This window comes from Somniosus microcephalus, chromosome 2 (genome assembly GCF_052327205.1).
Source record: "Somniosus microcephalus isolate GS21.2 chromosome 2, FLI_Smic_1.0, whole genome shotgun sequence".
Classification (NCBI taxonomy): Eukaryota; Metazoa; Chordata; class Chondrichthyes; order Squaliformes; family Somniosidae; genus Somniosus; species Somniosus microcephalus.
This window is the reverse complement of record NC_140988.1, coordinates 260,598,901-260,618,748: the sequence shown is the minus strand read 5'-3', so window position 1 is coordinate 260,618,748 and position 19,848 is coordinate 260,598,901.

Sequence of the window (19,848 nt, the reverse complement as noted above, 5' to 3'; positions counted from 1 at the left end):
ATAACATCTCTCGAAACCTGTGTCATTTCATGGGTGCCGAAGTCCTCTGTCTTTTGTTGTATCTCTGAAGCTCCTCTTGCGGCTGCTTTGTATCATACAGCCATACTGAAAGCCTTGTCCAGTGTCAAATCTTTCTCAGAAAGCAGCCTTTTCTGTGTTCCTTCACTTAGGAGACCGCAGACGAATTTGTCTCGAAGATAATCTGCTAGTCCTGCCCCGAATTGGCAGTGCTTTGATAGCTTTCTTAATTTGGTGAGGTAATCAGCGTTACTTTCATTCTTGTGTTGATTCCTCTTGAAGAATTTGAATCGTTCCGCTATCAGCAGCGGTGTTGGGTTTAAGTGCTCCTGTAGGGTATCAACAATTTCCTTAAAATTCTTGTCCTTTGGTTTGGCTGGAGTGATTAAGTTTCATAACAGCCCGTATGTCTTTGCGCCCATTAGATTTAGAAGTACTGACGCTTTTTTATCATTTTCTATTCCATTTGCGGTGCAATATACCTCCACTCTTTCCACATATGTGGTCCAATCCTCTATATCGTTATCAAAAGCATCAATATTGCCAGCCTTAGGCATCCTGGAAAAAAAATGGCGCTTCCCGCGCTTTTCTTTCCCTCCTGCAGAAAAGATACGGCGCTTCCTGCGCTTCCCCGCCGCTGCTGCTGATGACAACGCTGTTTTCCGCGGTTTTTAATTTTTTAAAATTTATTTACAGGTGGAGACTCGTTCCCGCCGGACGCTCTCTGCAAGGTCTGAACGCCGACCTGCTTGCAGCGCCGGCCGTCTCCCGAGTGCTCCCTCCCCGTCTGTTACTGCTTGCCTCCGCCTTCGCTGCTTGGCCTTGCTGCAGAGCCAGCCGCTGGAGCCCCAGCCCGACGCCCAGGAAGGATTATTGCAGCACCTGCCACCAGCTCGGCTAGCTGGTGAAACCACAGCTTTTTCTTTTTCTTGCTTTTCTTCGACTTTGGACATCTGAGGAATCAATGTCCTTGAGGTGCTGCCGAATTGCAGGTAAGTCCGTTTCCAATTCGTCGCCACTGTTGTGTCCGTGTGTTAATAGAGACACTGAAGGCAGGAGTTGGTTTCACAGGTGTTTACTGAACAAAGTCTGGAGGTGAACTAACTGATACAACACAATATACAGGCTTATATAGCCCGAGTGGCCATTACCGGCATTACAGTACACAGGGGGCTCTTAAAGGCACATACACTACAGACGTGTTTAGGTGTGTCATGTGACGTCAGTGCACTAGGGCGCGTCTTAAAGGGGCAACGGCCCAAACAGGTAAGTTAAAGGGGCAACGGCCCAAACAGGTAAGTAATATACATACAGTTAGGTGAAAGTGAATTATGTACATTATATATGTAAGGGACACCCGGTGGAACCGCCACAGATGGATATTAGCTCTGATGATGTGGAATCTGTATGGGTAGAGCTGAGAAATACCAAGGGGCAGAAAATGTTCGTGGGAGTTGTATACAGACCCCCCAAACAGTAATGCTGAGGTTGGGGATGGCATTAAACGGGAAATTAGAGATGCGTGCCATAAGGGCACCGTAGTTATCATGGGTGACTTTAATCGACATATAGATTGGGCTAACCAAATTAGTAACAATACTGTGGAGGAGGAATTCCTAGAGGGTATACGGGATGGTTTCCCGAACCAATATGTTGAGGAACCAACTAGATATCAGGCCATCTTAGACTGGGTATTATATAATGAGAAAGGATTAATTAGCAATGTTGTTGTGCGAGGCCCCTTGGGGAGGAGCGATCATAATATGATAGAATTCTTCATTAAGATGGAGAGAGAAGTAGTTGACTCAGAGACTAGGGTCCTGAATTTAAATAAAGGAAACTACGATGGTATGAGGCGCGAGTTGGCTAGGATGGATTGGGGAACGTTAATTAAAGGGTTGACAGTGGATAGGCAATGGCAAACATTTAAAGATTGCATGGATGAACTACAGAATTTGTTCATCCCTGTTTGGCATAAAAATAAAACAAAAAAGGTGACTCAACCGTGGCTAACAAGGGAAATTAGGGATAGCATAAGATCCAAGGGGAGGACATATAAATTGGCCAGAAAAAGCAGCAAACTTGAGGATTGGGAGCAATTTAGCATTCAGCAAAGGAGGACAAAGGGATTCATTAAGAGGGGGAAAATAGAATATGAGAGTAAGCTAGCAGAGAACATAAAAACTGACTGTAATAGCTTCTATAGATATGTGAACAGAAAAAGATTGGTGAAGTCAAGCGTAGGTCCCTTGCAGTCAGAATCAGGGGAATTTATAATGGGGAACAAAGAAATGGCTGACCAATTAAATACGTACTTTGGTTCTGTCTTCACAACAAATGAGGACATAAATAACCTTCCAGAGATGTCGGGGAACATAGGGTTTAATGAGAGGGAGGAATTGAATGAAATCAGTATCTGTAGGGAAATGGTGTTAGGGAAATTGACGGCATTGAAGGCGGATAAATCCCCAGGGCCTGATAATCTACATCCTAGGGTACTTAAGGAAGTGGCCCTAGAAATAGTAGATGTATTGCTGGTCATCTTCCAAAATTCTATAGACTCTGGAATAGTTCCCATGGATTGGAGGATAGCTAATGTAACCCCACTATTTAAAAAAGGTGGTAGAGAGAAAACGGGGAATTATAGACCGGTAAGCCTGGCATCGGTAGTGGGGAAAATGCTAGAGTCCATTATAAAAGATGTAATAGAGCACTTGGAAAACAGTGAGAGGATCGGACAAAGTCAACATGGATTTACAAAAGGTAAATCATGCTTGAATAATCTACTGGAATTTTTTGAGGATGTAACTGATAGAATAGATAAGGGAGAACCAGTGGATGTGGTGTATTTGAACATTCAGAAGGCTTTCAATAAGATCCTTCATAAGAGATTGGTGTGCAAAGTTAAAGCACATGGGATTGGGGGTAAGGTACTGACTTGGATAGAGAACTGGTTGGCAGACAGGAAGCAAAGAGTTGGAATAAACGGGTCTTTTTCTGAGTGGCAGGCAGTGACTAGTGGGGTACCGCAGGGATCGGTGCTAGGACCCCAGCTATTCACAATATATATTAATGATCTAGACGAGGGAACTAGATGTAATATCTCCAAGTTTGCAGATGACACAAAGCTGGGTGGGCATGTGTGCTGTGAGGAGGATGCCGAGAAACTCCAGTATGATTTGGACAGGTTGGGTGATTGGGCAGATGCATGGCAGATGCAGTATAATGTGGATATACTGGTGGCAAAAACAGGAAGACAGATTATTATCTGAACAGCAATAGATTGGGAAAAGGGGAAGTGCAACGAGACCTGGGTGTCCTTGTGCACCAGTCGCTGAAGGTAAGCATGCAGGTGCAGCAGGCGGTTAAGAAGGCAAATGGTATGTTGGCCTTCATAGCTAGAGGATTCGAGTACAGGAGCAAGGATGTCTTGCTGCAGTTGTACAGGGCCTTGGTGAGACCACACCTTGAGTATTGTGTGCAGTTTTGGTCGCCTTATCTTTGGAAGGATGTTCTTGCCATGGAAGGAGTGCAGCGAAGATTCACCAGACTGATACTTGGGATGGCAGGAATGACGTATGAAGAGAGATTGGGTCTGTAATGTATGTACCTTTAAGGGGAGAACTACTTTTTACAGCTCCTGTATACTGTAGTACCGGCAGTGACCACACCTGTATATAAACCCTGAGTAGTGATCTGTACAGTTAGTTCTAGAGTAACCCTCATTCAGTAAACAGCTGTTCATCGTTCCCTGCAGTCTTTTGTCTGATTATTGAAGGACACAACATTAAGATACACGGATCTAACATTGGCGACGACGCAGATTCGAACCTACCTGCAACTCTGCATCACCTCCCAGGGATTCGCTCCTGGAGAACAGTGGAAGGAGGTCGAGTCCAGAAGCACGGGCGTCGACCACGGGCAACCGCCTAGTCATCCAGCGGAGATTTGAGCATCGCAGGGGAGGCCGTCGAGAGCCAGGCTTGGCTTTCCAGTCACGGTGGTCCAGCGAAATGGGCTGGCAACAGGTACTGCGCAGACCCTTCCCGGACAGCGGCGGCTAGAGCCGACCGAGCAGCACAGAAAAAGGCCGAGCAGCGTCGACGGGGGAGAGAGAGAGGGCACAGCGCACAGGGCGCAGCCGGTGTTGAGGACCGAGCGGCGTCAACGGGGAGAGAGACGAGAGAGAGCAGAGCGCAGCCGGTGTTCAAGGGCCAAGCAGCGTCAATGGGGGAGAGAGGCGAGAGAGAGCAGAGCGCAGCCGGTGTTCAAGGGCCGAGCAGCATCAACGGGGGAGAGAGGCGCGCAGGAAAATGCGAGGCGCTGCCATTGCCATGAGGACCGCAGAGAGCGGCATTGGCAGCAGCGCAGGAGCAGCGCACGAAACCCACAGGGCATCGCCATTTGCCACGAGGACCACCGAGAGCGGCGTTGGCAGCAGCGCAGGAGACGCCATTTTAAGTCGCAGCGGGGAAGAAAGGAAAGCGCGGGAGACGCCACTTTAAGCCGCAGCGGGGAAGAAAGGAAAGCGCGGGAGACGCCATTTTAAGCCAGTCTAACCACACCCAAAAATGCCGAAGAGTGGCAGTATCACAGCATTCGACAATGAAGTCGAAGATTGGACGACATATGTCGAACGCATAGAAGTATACTGCAAGGCGAATGAAGTGCCAGATGACAAGAACGCGCTGGTATTGTTGAATTCAATGGGGGCAAAAACGTATGTCTTACTACGAAACCTAGTAACCCCAGAGATGCCAGTAGAAAAGGATTTTGAAAACATAGTGTCAATCCTACAGGACCACTTAAACCCCACACCGCTGCTGATAGCAGAAAGATTTTAAGTTTCACAAAAGGAACCAGCATAAAGATGAAAGTAATGCGCAAGCTATCGAAACACTGCCAGTTTGGAACGGGACTAGCAGATACTTTAAGGGACAAGTTTGTGTGTGGGCTTCAAAGTGAAAGAAGCCGTTTCTGGGTTCCATCAGAAAAGGATCTTACGCTGGACAAGGCTTTCAGCATTACAGTGTCACACGAAGCAACTGCACGGGGCGCTGCAGAGATACAACGGAGACCACAAGAATATGGCACAAATGAAATGTCATACGGAACAGTGAAGTGCTATCGCTGCGGCAGAACAACACACGACCATAATGATTGCTGGTTCAAGGACAAAGTGTGCAGACAGTGTGGAAAAGTAGGACACATAGCAAGAGTCTGCAGGTCGGGAAAGAAAACCAGCAGCAAGAAACCTCCACAGGAGAAGTACAAGAAGGTACATAAGGTGACGGAGAGTAGTTCAGACGAACAGAAAAGTGATACAGACTCCGGAAGCAAGGAGCTAGGTTGTCTGAAACTACATAAGGTGATCAAAACGGAGGATCACCAAACTATCTGGGTCACGCTCAAGATAGCAGGAGTCCAAGTGAAAATGGAATTGGACACAGGATCAGCCCTAACAGTCATAAACCGAAGGGACTACAAGCGGCTATTCTCACATATACCCTTGAGAGATACAAAGATTGTCTTGAAGACGTACACGGGGCAAAAAGTCTACCCCAAAGGAAAAATAAGGGTGAACATTATATATAACGGCAAGGAAACACCAAAAATGGACCGATATGTATTGCCAGATGGAGGACCACGACTACTAGGACGTGAATGGATCCAGAAGATACAGCTAGATTGGCATTCCATACAAGCACTGACTGTAGATGCCAAAAAGGATGACGACGTCACACCTGGACAACTGTCAAAAGTGCTAACTGATGCACAAGAAGTGTTCCAGCAGGGACTTGGAACACTAAAAGGCATAGCAGCGATGATCAAAATAGAGGAAAATGCAAGCCCAAAGTTTTTTAAGGCCAGACCGGTACCTTATGCGATCCGCCCAGCCGTCGAAGCAGAGCTGGAAGGTTTGAAACGTTCAGGAGTACTGTCCAAAGTGGACTGGAGCGAGTGGGCTACACCCATCGTTCCTGTAATGAAGAGGTCATTGAGTAATACGCCTGGGGAACCAAAGAAGGTTCGCATCTGTGGGGACTTTAAGGTGACAGTGAACCCAGTCCTTCACACTGTACAATATCCGCTTCCGCGGATTGAAGATATTTTTGCCTCGCTATCTGGAGGGAAATGCTTCACCAAGATTGATCTGGCCCAGGCCTACCTGCAAATGGAGGTAGACGAAGCCTCGAAACAGTACCTCACGATCAACACTCATAAAGGTCTCTACCAATACAACCGGCTGGTGTTCGGGGTAGCATCAGCTCCGGCTATTTGGCAAAGGTCAATGGAACAAGTCCTGCAAGGGATTCCAGCGACCCAGTGTTATTTGGACGACATCCTGGTCACGGGCGAAAATGACAGTGATCACCTCGCCAACCTGGAGCAGGTGCTCACTAGATTGAAGGAATATGGGCTCCGAGCTAATCGCCACAAATGCGAGTTTTTCCAGAAGCAGATCTCGTATTGTGGCCACGTTATTGATGAAGAGGGGTTACATAAGTCCCCTGAAAAGATTGAGGCAGTAGTCAAGGCTCCAGCACCGGAAAATGTGTCACAACTGAGGTCGTTCCTCGGGCTGGTGAACTACTACCATAAGTTCTTGGCGAATTTGTCCACCGTACTACACCCACTGAACGCCCTACTGCAAACGGGGGTACCATGGAAGTGGAGTGACGAATGTAAACGAGCTTTCCAGAAGAGCAAAGCATTGATCACATCAAAAGAGGTGTTGGCTCATTTCAACCCAGCACTACCAATTCGGTTGGCGTGTGATGCATCACCCTATGGCATTGGAGCGGTGCTGTCGCACAAATTCCCGGACGGCTCGGAGAGGCCAGTAGCCTTTGCGTCTCGGTCACTAACCTCAGCCGAGCGTAACTACGCCCAGATTGACAGGGAGGCCCTCAGCCTAGTGTGGGGAGTGAAAAAGTTCAATCACTATCTGCACGGGCAGAAGTTCACCTTGCTGACTGACCACCAGCCACTTGTCTCCATCTTTAACCTGAAGAAGGGCGTTCCGGTGATGACTGCGTAACGGCTACAAAGATGGTCCGTTTCTCTAGGGGCGCACCAATATGAAATCGAGTATAAGGGCACGAAACAGCATGGAAACGCTGATGGGCTATCACGCCTGCCACTGCCTACTGCGGAGGAAGCAGCAGCAGTGGATCCTGTCGAAATATTTCATTCGACTATAATTGAATGCTTGCCAGTAACTAACGCTGGTATGGAGAAGGAGACCCGAAGCTGTCTCGGGTATATGATTTGACGGTGAAGGGATGGCCAGCACACGGCGACTCACTGTTGCCAGCATTCTCATCCAGAAGAGAACAGCTGTCAGTATGCAAAGGGACCTTGATGTGTGGATCCCGAGTGGTAATTCCACCCAAGTTAAGGGAGAGAGTGCTCAATGAGCTTCACGAAGGTCATCTGGGAGGGGTGAAAATTAAAAGCCTTGCTAGGGCTTATGTGTGGTGGCCGGGGATCGATCAGCAAATCGAGGACCTGACAAAGAGCTGCTCAGGATGCCAGAAGGTCCAAAATGCACCACCACATGCCCCGCTACACCCATGGGAGTGGCCCTGATCTCCATGGCAACAAGTGCATATTGATTTTGCTGGTCCATTCATGGACTCAATGTTTTTAATAGCCATGGATGCGCACTCGAAATGGGCTGAGGTCATCAAAATGTCCTCCACCACCACGGAGAAAACTATTGCAGTCCTACGGACCATTTTTGCCAGGAACGGCTTGCCAGAGCAGATTTGCTCTGATAACGGACCACAGTTTGTGTCCGAAGAGTTTCAAAGATTTATGAAAAGGAATGGGGTAAGGCATTACACATCCGCCCCGTATCATCCAGCCACAAATGGATTGGCTGAGAGGTTCGTACAAACCTTTAAAAAAGCAGTAAAGGCCATGTGCGATGACGACATTCCACTGCAGCATAAGGTGGACAATTTCCTGTTGGCCTACAGAAATGCGACACATGCAGTCACCAACCAGGCCCCAGCCATGATGTTCTTTAACCAAAGGTTGAGATCTCATCTGGATTTGCTCAGACCAAATGTACGAAGAGATGTTGAGAGTAAGCAATTCCAGCACATCAATGAGAAGCCGACAAGGAGCTTCAATGTAGGGCAACCAGTCTTGGACCGCGACTACCGAACAAAGAAATGACAACCAGGAACGATATGCACACGGCAGGGGCCACTAATGTACACAGTGGATGTTGGGGAGAACATTGTGAGACGCCATGCTGACCAGATCCGAGAGTCACAGGAACAAGTCAACCCCATGTCTCGGCCATACGTACCTGGTGCGGAACCCGACGTACAGGTCGCATCTACCTCAGAAACAGTAGCATCGGAAGCTGATGAACCAACCGACGACAAGGGGCCAGAATCGCCTCCGCACCAAGAGCAAGACACTCGGGAAAGGCGCTATCCAGAAAGGATCAGGAAGCCTCCCCAAAGACTGAATTTATAAATAGACTATTTTCAGCTAATGTTGCATGTTAAAAGTGTTAATTGTAATTAGTTTGATATTTAATTGTTAAATGAGTGTTATGGTACTGTTAATCTAAAAGGGGAGGAATTGTAATGTATGTACCTTTTAAGGGGAGAACTACTTTTTACAGCTCCTGTATACTGTAGTACCGGCAGTGACCACACCTGTATATAAACCCTGAGTAGTGATCTGTACAGTTAGTTCTAGAGTAACCCTCATTCAGTAAACAGCTGTTCATCGTTCCCTGCAGTCTTTTGTCTGATTATTGAAGGACACAACATTAAGATACACGGATCTAACAGGGTCGATTAGGATTATATTCACTAGAGTTTAGAAGAATGAGAGGGGATCTCATTGAAACTTATAAAATTCTAACAGGACTAGACAGACTAGATGCAGGAAGGATGTTCCCGATGACAGGGGAGTCCAGAACCAGGGGTCACAGTCTAAGGATAAGGGGTAGGCCATTTAGGACAGAAATGAGGAGGAATTTTTTCACCCAGAGAGTGGTGAACCTATGGAATTCTCTACCACAGAATGCAGTAGAGGCCAATTCATTAAATATATTGAAGAAGGAGTTAGATATATTTCTTAAGGCTAAAGGGATCAAGGGATATGGGGAGAAAGCAGGGACAGGGTACTGAATTTGGATGATCAGCCATGATCTCATTAAATAGCAGAACAGGCTCGAGGGGCCGAATGGCCAACTCCTGCTCCTATCTTCTATGTTTCTATGTCTTGAATGCAGTGACTTATACTTGACACATTTCCAAGGATGCCAGCAGAACTTTGGTACCTCATCCAAGTGGCCATTCTTCATGTATGAACAGCAAGTATTTGCAAAGACCAAGGGCATCACAGCTGAATCTGAGTCTCCTCTTACCCAATGTCCAGGCATTTCCAACAGGAATTACTTGATAGCACTCAAGAGTAGGAACCATGACCCATTTTATTCCCTGTGTAGCTCAAGTGTACCAAGCCAATTCGACCTAAAGAACTATGGAGCAATAGCTAAATTATGTTTACATGTTCAGCTGGTATTAATACCACACCAGCCCTAGATTTTCATGGACCACAATGCTGGCAATTACACCAGGTTTGCACTCGCCTATGCCTCCTAGTGATGACCCCACTGGGATATTTAGAATTGGGGGAAAGCACCTAATTTGTACTCCCCAGCAGCCATCTGCACCACTAGGTACACATCTTGGGCACCCAATTCGTCCCGCATGCTGGAAAGTCTGGCAAAACTTGTCCATTCTGGGAGTGGGCTGGGTTACCACCCCTCCCCAGAAAAACACTTGTTTCCAGCAGCTGCCCTCTTTGTAAGGAGCCCACAGTTACAAAAATAAAAACAAATTGTGATTACCCTCATCAGGGGACCAGATCGTGATCCTAACCTGGATTTCGTTCTGCCCCACAGTGAAGCTATTTCTGCTCCTCAAAAGGCCAGTACACTTCTCCATCAGTGTATCGGCATCCAAACTTATGCCTGTAATGATATCAGCAAATAGTGATGGTATTTGCCTGTTTGATTATGATGCCTTACCAGCATATTTGCCTGTTTGGTTATTTATGCCTGACCAGCAGAGGGCATGTGAGAGAGGCAGTTTAGTTTAGTTTTAGTTTCGTTTTAGATGGATCTCTAAGATGGTGTCTCCTGAACAAACTTTAGATTAAAAGACATTCTCTTTCATCAATGTGTCGTCATTGAACCCACATACAAATCAATACATGGTGTCAGAAGTGATTGAAAGAGATGAAGAGGAAAAATCTGAAGTTAAATCAGCTCTCCACATATTAGCAAGCCAAAAGAGAACATCGTTATTTACCATTGGAGAAAAGCTAACGAAGTGAAAAAATGGTAGGATTACACCCACCGGCGAAGCTTCAGTTGACAGGTAATGTGGCTGAAAATTGGAGGAGGTTCAAACAACGTTTGGAGTTGTATTTAGCGGCAATCGGAGCTGGCGAGAAAAGTGATAAAATGAAAGCGTCAGTGTTCTTACATGTCGTGGGTGATGAAGCGCTGGAGATGTATAATAACTTCACATTCGCTGCTGATGGAGACAAAATGAAGCTAGATAAAATAATGGAACAGTTTGAGGCCTACTGCATACCTAAACGTAACGTGACGTTTGAGAGGCACAGATTTTTCACATGTGTACAGAAAACGGGAGAGACTATTGATCAGTATGTGACTGAACTGAGAAACAGAAGCAAATCGTGTGAATTTGGGGGACTGACAGACTCGCTGATAAAAGACAGACTGGTGTGTGGTATTCCAGATAATGGTCTAAGGGAAAGACTGCTAAGAGAGCAAGATTAGACCTGGGAAAAGCCATAGCACTGTGTAGGGCTACAGAGACTGTGAAGTCGCAGGCAAAGGAGCTGTTCAGTGACAGTAGCTGCAACGTGGATGCAGTGAGAAAGAACGGACACAAACCGTTTAACAAAAAGAGCGCCAATGTGAAAGAAGAGGCGTGGCCAGCAAACAAAAATGAAAGGGACAATCGAAAGTCATGTGGTCGATGCGGTACACAGCATCCACCAAAAAAGTGTCCAGCATATGGTAAAACATGCAATAGTTGCAACAAAAACAACCATTATGCCCGTTGCTGTAAGAACCAAGTGCAACAAAGCAAGGTCCATGCAGTAGATGAAAGCGAGATAGAGGAGTTCTATGTAGATGTTGTGTCTGAAAACAAAGAAGAAAAAAGAGACTGGATGTTGACACTAAAAGTGAATGACATACATATTCCATTTAAATTGAATACTGGAGCACAAGTTAATGTGAAATCAGAGACTGATTTTAAGAAAATTAGACCCAGACCAAAGATACATGGAATAAAAGTGAAAGTGACAGGATACTCAGGTATTGATATACCAGTGAAAGGAAGATGCATTGTCAAAGTGACACACAAGGACAGAGAGCACACGTTAGCATTAATCGTGGTGCCAAAGGATGTGCAGGCCATACTAGGTTTAATAGCCTGTGAGAGACGGAACCTGGTAAAGAGAGTACTCGTTGTGGAAAGCGAAGGAGAGACAGTCTATGATGAACTCATGAAAGAGTACAACGACCTATTTCAGGGTCTAGGCTGCCTTCCAGGAGAACACACGAAAAGAGTAGATAAAAGTATGCCAACGGTCATACATCCATGCAGAAAAGTTCTGTTTGCTCTTCAAAAGCAACTGAAGGCAGAGTTGGACAGGATGGAAAGCCTGAACGTGATTCAGAAGATAGATGAGCCAACTGAGTGGGTGAGTTCCCTCGTCGTTGTGGACAAAAAGAATGGAAAGCTCAGAATTTGCCTGGATCCAAGAGATCTAAACAGAGCAATAAAGAGAGAGCACTTCAAGCTTCCTACACGTGAGGAAATCATGTCACAGTTTGCAAATGCAAAGTATTTCAGCAAGTTAGATGCATCATCAGGATTTTGGCAGATGAAACTGGACAAGGCAAGTTCAAGACTGTGCACGTTCAACAGTCCATTTGGCAGATACAGATTCCTAAGGTTACCATTTGGCATTGCCTCAGCTCCTGAAGTGTATCACAAAACTATCCATATGATCTATGAGCACCTGGAGGGAGTTGATACATCAATGGATGACATCATAGTATGGGGAACCACGAGAACTGAGCATGACGAGAGACTGAAAAAAGTGCTGGAAGCAACAAGGAAAACAAACCTGAAGCTGAATAGAGAGAAATGCCAGCTCGGGGTGACAGAACTGACATTCGTGGGAGATATCCTTAGCAGTGAGGGCATCAGACCAGATCCCAGAAAGGTGTCCGCCATTGAGAATATGCAAAAGCCACAATGCAAAAAGGACGTGCAGAGGTTTAATGGAATGATCAACTACATGGGTAAATTCATATCCAACCTCTCAGAAAAGATGGCGCCACTGAGATGACTAACTGAAAAGAACATAGAATGGGAATGGAATCATGAGCATGAGAAGTCATGGAGCGATCTAAAGAAACTGCTCACAGAGGAACCAGTTCTGAGGTTTTATGACCCAGTGAGACCCATCAAGATATCATCAGATGCATCACAGAGTGGGCTCGGTGCTGTTCTTCTGCAAAAATATGACTACTGGCAACCTATTGCATATGCATCGCGCTCAATGACAGACGCGGAGATGCGATATGCTCAAATAGAAAAGGAGCTGCTCAGCATCACATACGCCTGTGAAAGATTTCACCAGTTTGTGTCAGGACAAGCAATCAGTGTAGAGACTGACCATAAGCCCTTGATTGCATTGTTCCAAAAGCCACTAAATAGCTGTCTGCTTAGAATACAAAGAATGATGATCAGGCTGCAACGCTATACACTGAATGTTGCGTACACACCAGGTAAGCTGATGTATACAGCAGACACGTTGTCCAGAGCTGTTGACCCAAGTGAGCCCGCAAACACCAAAATGGATGAAAAAGTGAACGCCTACGTGGACATGATCACAAGTGCACTGCCCATAGCAGATGCAAAAATGGAGCTCATAAAGACTGAGACAAACAAAGATGAAACACTGAGACGACTGAGGAAAAGCATCTTGGATGGATGGCCCAACATGAAGCAAGACTGCTCACCTGACATGGCAGAGTACTGGAACTGCAGGGCGGAACTATCAGTGGTCGAAGACATCATCTACAAAGGAAGTAAAATAGTTATCCCAAAGAGTCTGAGAAAAGAGATGCTTAAAAGGATCCATGGAGGACATCTGGGAATCGAAAAGTGTAAGAAAAGAGCACGAGAGGTGATGTACTGGCCACGAATCAACCAAGATGTGACAAATGAGGTGTCAAACTGCACAATATGCCTGAAATATCGAGCAAGCAATCCAGTAGAACCACTAAAGCCACACCCAGCGCCAGACAGACCTTACCAGAAGGTAGGCGCTGACCTATTCGTATGTCAAGGGAAGGACTATCTTGTAGTCACAGACTATTACTCCCTGTATCCAGAGGTTTGTAGACTGTACACCACCACTGCAGATGCTGTGATAACATGTATGAAAGCCATATTCTCCAGACATGGCGTGGCAAGCGAGGTCTTCACAGACAACGGACCCCAGTTTTACAATGCAAGTTTCCGACACTTTGCCAAAGAGTGGGACTTTGTCCACACAACGTCAAGTCCTCACTTTCCACAGTCCAATGGACTAGTGGAAAAATCGGTCCAGACAGTGAAAAGACTGATGTACAAGGCAAAAGACAGTGGAACTGACTTCTACCAGAGCATGCTTGTATACCGCACAACGCCGCTCGAGTGTGGTATGTCACCAGCCCAACTCCTTATGGGACGTCTGCTAAGGTCAAACCTACCCATCCCGGAGAACCTCCTGAAAACAAAAGAGGGGGAGAAAGTGAGGAAGTTCAAAGAACAACAGAAAGAAAAGCAAAAGTACTACTATGACAGAGGAACACAAAACCTACCTGAACTCCACACTGGTGACCAAGTAAGGTTCAAAGACAAAACAAACATATGGACTCAGAAGGGAACTGTCCTGAGTGAAGTTCAACCAAGATCATACACCATTCAGACAGATGAGGGTGCTGTTCTGCGAAGAAATCGTCGAGATCTTCTCATGGGACCAGCCACAGCAGGTCAAAAGACTGATACTGTTGAACAACCTGATCACACAGCAGGTCAAAAGACTGATGCTGTTGAACAACCTGATCACACAGCTGAGAAATCATCATCTGAGGCAACAACTCAGATTCAAGGACAATCAATCAGAAAATCCTCAAGACACGTGAAGCCTCCTGAGAGACTCATTGAGCAAGTTTAAGGACTCTTGTTATAGAAGGAAGTAATGTTATCTTATTCTTTCTTCAAGTTCTAGGTATTTACATATTTCATGTGAACACACAAAACAAGGTTAAAAAACCTTGATCATGATAATGATAATGTAAGTTCATTAAGTGTTACAGTTAAAATGCAGAGTAATACAAAGAAAACATGTTGTTAGATAAAAGTAAAATACTTTTGTTTTAAGAAAGGGAGATGTAATGATATCAGCAAATAGTGATGATATTTGCCTGTTTGATTATGATGCCTTACCAGCATATTTGCCTGTTTGATTATTTATGCCTGACCAGCAGAGGGCATGTGAGAGAGGCAGTTTAGTTTAGTTTTAGTTTCATTTTAGATGGATCTCTAAGGTGGTGTCTCCTGTAAAACTGTTAACTTAGTTGTAACACTTTAGATTAAAAGACATTGGGCTAGATTTTCAGTTGCTTGCGCCAGCAGTTAGCGCCTTAAGAGAAGTGATTTTCGGGCGCTATGTGTGTAGCGCCCGGGTGCAGCGCAGTTTGCGACCCGCCCCAAATTAAGTTGCCCGTTAGCGCCGGCGCAAAGTTTAGCGGCCGCCCGGATGCGCGCGCAGAAAATGACATCACATCCTCGTGCAACGCCCTTTGGCCGCCCCGAATCCAAACTTCAGTCGGACCGCCCCATTGTGCGGCTGGCGTCCGGAGCGTTTGTAAAATGGAACGCAACAGACCCTGGGGAGCGCAAATTAAAGGGCACTCCTCATGCACTATAAACGGCAGTCTGCATGTGTTGTGTGGAAGGATCCAGTGTGTTGTTGTATTTATGTTTCCGGGCACCACCACCACCACCTCCTCCTCCTCCTCCTCCTCCTCCTCCTCCTCCTCCTCCTCCTCCTCCTCCTCCTCCTCCTCCTCCTCCTCCTCCTCCTCCTCCTCCTCCTCCTCCTCCTCCTCTTCTCCCCCCCAGACTCTGCTTTTGAAAAGAACACATGCACCCTTCCCCTTTAAGAGCTCACTGGCACCAGAGTGTCTGCCGTGCGCTGCGCCCGAGCTCGGGCGTTGCGCTCTGCACCGCCGGCTTAGCGCCTAAAGATAGTCGTGGAACGCCTCGTTTAGCGCTCCACCAACCTCTTAGGGCGAAGCCACTGAATTTTTGGCAACGGGGCGCTACTTTGGGGCGGGCGCTAACTTCGGGCGGGCGCTAAGGTTAGCGCCCCAAAACTGTCTATACTGAAAATCTAGCCCTTTCTCTTTCATCAATGTGTCGTCATTGAACCCACATACAAATCAATACAATGCCAGATCACTGTAATGTCGAGAATCCCCACACTTGGCCCTGCCCCTCTTTGTCAGTGAATTTGTTTGGGCAGGTGAAGTCTCTTCCTTCATACAAGGCCACAGGAACCTCCTACTTTACAACAGTGACTACACTTCAAAAGAATGTCATTGGCTGTAAAGTGCTTTGGGACATTCTGAGGTCGTGAAAGGCGCTATATAAATGCAAGTCTTTCTTCCTCTTCCGTTGGAAGTCTGCGACCAAGACCTGACAGAATTTGCAGCTGTTCCTTCTGCCAGGCTTTCGTGCCAGAACAGCCAAGCAGTTTTGGGCCCCTCATATTATCTTTGTATTTTGTTGTACTATGTCCACATTAGTCTCTATGCTCATATCAGTGCTAATGGCAATACAAGTAGTAGAAAATTATCAATTGCCTATGCCAAATTTTAAAATAATCTGCTACATAAAGTACACAAACCAAAGATATAAAATTAAAATATAATTTGGAAAGGTATTTTCCAACACATTACATTTGGGTATTACCATTTTCCATTTTATTTGTGTTATTTTTATTTACAGGTTGTGTAACAGACAATACAACATAGCTGATTACCTGACCATGGTAAAGGATAACAAACTGAGAAGAACCTTGACAAGGTACAGACTTAGCGAACATAGCCTAGCGATCGAAAAAGGCAGACACAGGCAGACCAGGCTGCCAAGAGAAGACAGGATATGCTCTCACTGCAGTCAGGGAGTAGTTGAGACAGAGATGCACTTCCTCACAGCCTGTGGAAAATATCAGGGCATCAGAGAGAATTTCTACCAAAAATTCTCACAAATATGCCCTGAATTCAGAAATCTGACTGACAACCAAAAACTCCCATTCCTACTGGGGGAGGAGAGAAGCTGTGTAACACTGGCAGCACACTATGTTACAGCTTGCCATGAACAGAGGGACAACCAGTAAACTAAGACAAGAGTATATATAAACAAGGCGAATGTATATTTATAAACTCAGGGATATACCTGTTTATACGCTGTATGAATGGAACCGCATTTATGTGTTCAACCATAAATGTATTTTGATGCTTTGGCAACATAAGATGTACCTTATCATGCCAATAAAGCGATTTGTATTGTATTATTGTATTGTGTGATAACATGTGTTTTATAGTGAACGGCATCATTAAATCTACTTTGTGATGACCTTCAACTTGCTTAATAGGTTTTGCAATTATTTTGATCATTCTGTAGATTTTATTCCACAGTAAAGACACATGAGTTTACAACAACAATAAAAGTCAAGATCTGATGTATACGTTCAGCATCCTAGGATACGTTTAGCTAATGGAGCTGGAATTGCGTAATAGATCACTGACTTGATAGCAACTGCAATGTATAACGTTAGAAGGTGCATTTTTCTGCTATATTCTTCACAGCTATTGCACAGTCTATTGAAGTCACCTTATTAAAGTCATATAAAGCATCTGGTTTTACTGAACAAATACTTTTATAACTTTTTAAATAAAAAGTGACATTTTGAAGCATGTCACCCTTTTTTCTTCAAATTTCTCTCCTGCTCTGCTGAAAACACTGAGTCATGCTGGGATACAGATCTAAGTATATCATGTGCATCGACAACTGTCCATTTTTCATGTGTGAGCCAAGACAGTAGGCTATTCAACCCAACCATACCAATCCTGTGCTCACCTGACATACACATATGGGATCACTGGATACTGATCAGGAACAGGACCTCTAATTTACTTCCCCCTTCCTACTACAGGGGCCCTAAGTCCAATTGTAGCACTCATACTGCTATGCCAACTGAGGTCAGTTAACTCAGTACAGACCAGAACTCGAATCTTAAAATGTTCGGGCTACCTTTCTTTACTTTTACCAACTGAGCCATCAGGGGAGCTCTGAGCAAACAATTTAAATACTGTATAAGCAAATATTTGAACATTAGGAAGGCAATTTTATTTACCTTGTCTTTTCATTTTTATTGTATCATTACAGCTGCTTTTTAAGAAATGTCACTATCAAATATAATTTTAACATTTTTGCTTTTGATTTAAACGGTGCAAACTTTTCTAATTGAGTTTGAGCTGACATTATACATGCTGACTTTGTGCAGCATACCTGGTTATCTGAAATCATAGACTACTGTGCAAGTTCTTTGGAAAGGTAAGCTTCCTGGCCCTGAAAATCCTCAGCCCGCTCCACCGGCTGAGGTGCAGCAGAGCATAGCCGGTGACCTCCGCTCCTGATCCCGCTGCCAGCACCAGCAGCAAAGAAAGTTATTTTCCTGCAGCCCAAGAAGCCCCCTTTATGCACAGAGGTGGTCCAAGCCAAACATCAGGCTTGAACCCCCCGGTGGGCCCCATTTCCATGACTGAAGCAATTTATACATCAAGTTTATCCGTGTATCCTGGTCAATCTGCATTAGGGAGGCCTGGGCTGAGAAAATCCCCTCCCCCAGCCTCATGCCCTCCAACATGGTGGGCCATGTTTGGGATGGAAGTTGATTTTATTTCAAAAAAAGCCCTGATAAAATCTGATGGTCTGGCTGGAACCTGGAGTATCCTAACCCGTACCAAGTCCTGTTCACCCATCACCCCTGTGCTTGCTGACCTACATTGGTTCCCGGTCTGGCAATGCCTCAATTTTAAAATTCTCATCCTTGTTTTCAAATCCCTCCATGGCCTTGTTCCTCCTCATCTCTGTAACTTCTTCCAGCCCTATAACTCTCCGAGATCTCACCACATCTCCAATTCTGGCCTCTTGTACATCCCCGATTTTCATCACTCCACCATTGGTGCCCGTGCTTTCAGCTGCCTAGACCCTAAGCTCTGGAATTTATTCCCTAAACCTCTCCACCTTTCTACCTCGCTCTCCTCCTTTAAGACGCTCCTGAAAACCTACCTCTTTGACCAAGCTTTTGGTCATCTGTCTCCTTATAATATCTCCTTATGTGGCTCGGTGTCAAATCTTGTTTGGTAACACTCCTATGAAGCGTTTTACTACATTAAAGGTGCTATATAAATCCGAGTTGTTGTTGTTGCTCCTGGACAATTGTCTGCCACTTCCACTGCAATACCAGAGGATTTACACCAGGAGTGCACTGATGGGGCTGCAGAAATTCAGGCCCCAGTGTCTGGATCAGTACACCAAAAGAGCATTATTCCTTCGTGACATCTTTAATTCCATGTCACATATGTTATAAACCTTTTGTAATAAATCACGGTTTAAAAATTCAGCAAACTTTAATCACCGTGGTAAAGTCAAACATGAGAAGGAAATCAAGAGGAAAGACAGGTGGATGCGACACACACTGTAATGTGATTTCTGATAAATTAACTGTTCCTGAAGTAGTTTCTTTGCTGAATTGCTCTAATCATTCCATCCAAGTAAAGAATGATGCCCAAGGAATAGTACAAATCAGACCAAATATTCAGTAATTTTAAACCAATGGAAATGGAAATGAAAATCGTGAGAGATGTATAACGGGCAGCTGATCCAATATCGTCTGTTTTACACTACCACTCAAAATTACCCGCCTTGGCTACAAGAGCAAGGCAGAGGCTGGGTACTCTATGATGAGTGGCTCACTTCCTGACCCCTCAAATCCTATCCACCATCTACAAGATTCAAGTCTGGAGTGTGATGGAATACTGGCCGTTTGCCTGGAAAGGTGCAGCTACAACAACACTCAAGAGGTTAAACTCCATCTAGGACAGACCAGGTTATTTGATTAATGCCCCTGTCACCAGGATTAATAACCATCCCACCACCACCAGGATATCTTGACTGTGGTATGTATAATCTACACGACAAACTGCAGTAACTCACCAAGGTTACTTCAATAAGACCTCTTTCCCCTGCGACTTTTACCACCAAGAAGCACAAGAGCAGCAAAGGGGAACTTCACCCACCGAGACCACATATTCTGGCACATGCTGCACATAACTTGCTGACCTTACTGATCAGAAAGTTGTGCGCAGGCACTCTCAATGGGCAAGGCTGTCCACCAGGTGTGTGAAGTCAAAAACCTACTTCTTTAAAGTAATTATTTTTGTAGCTGATGGAAACTGAACCCTGAAGAACTGCATTCAGGGTAGTTGGTTGCAGTTCAGCGGCAAATTAATTACTGTTAGTTGGTAGGAGTGGATCTGTTGTGTTTCTTGGTTATTGAAAAGATTTAAATAGAATATTTTTTCTCTCCAGTTTTCTCAACTTATCTCTCCTCTTCTAA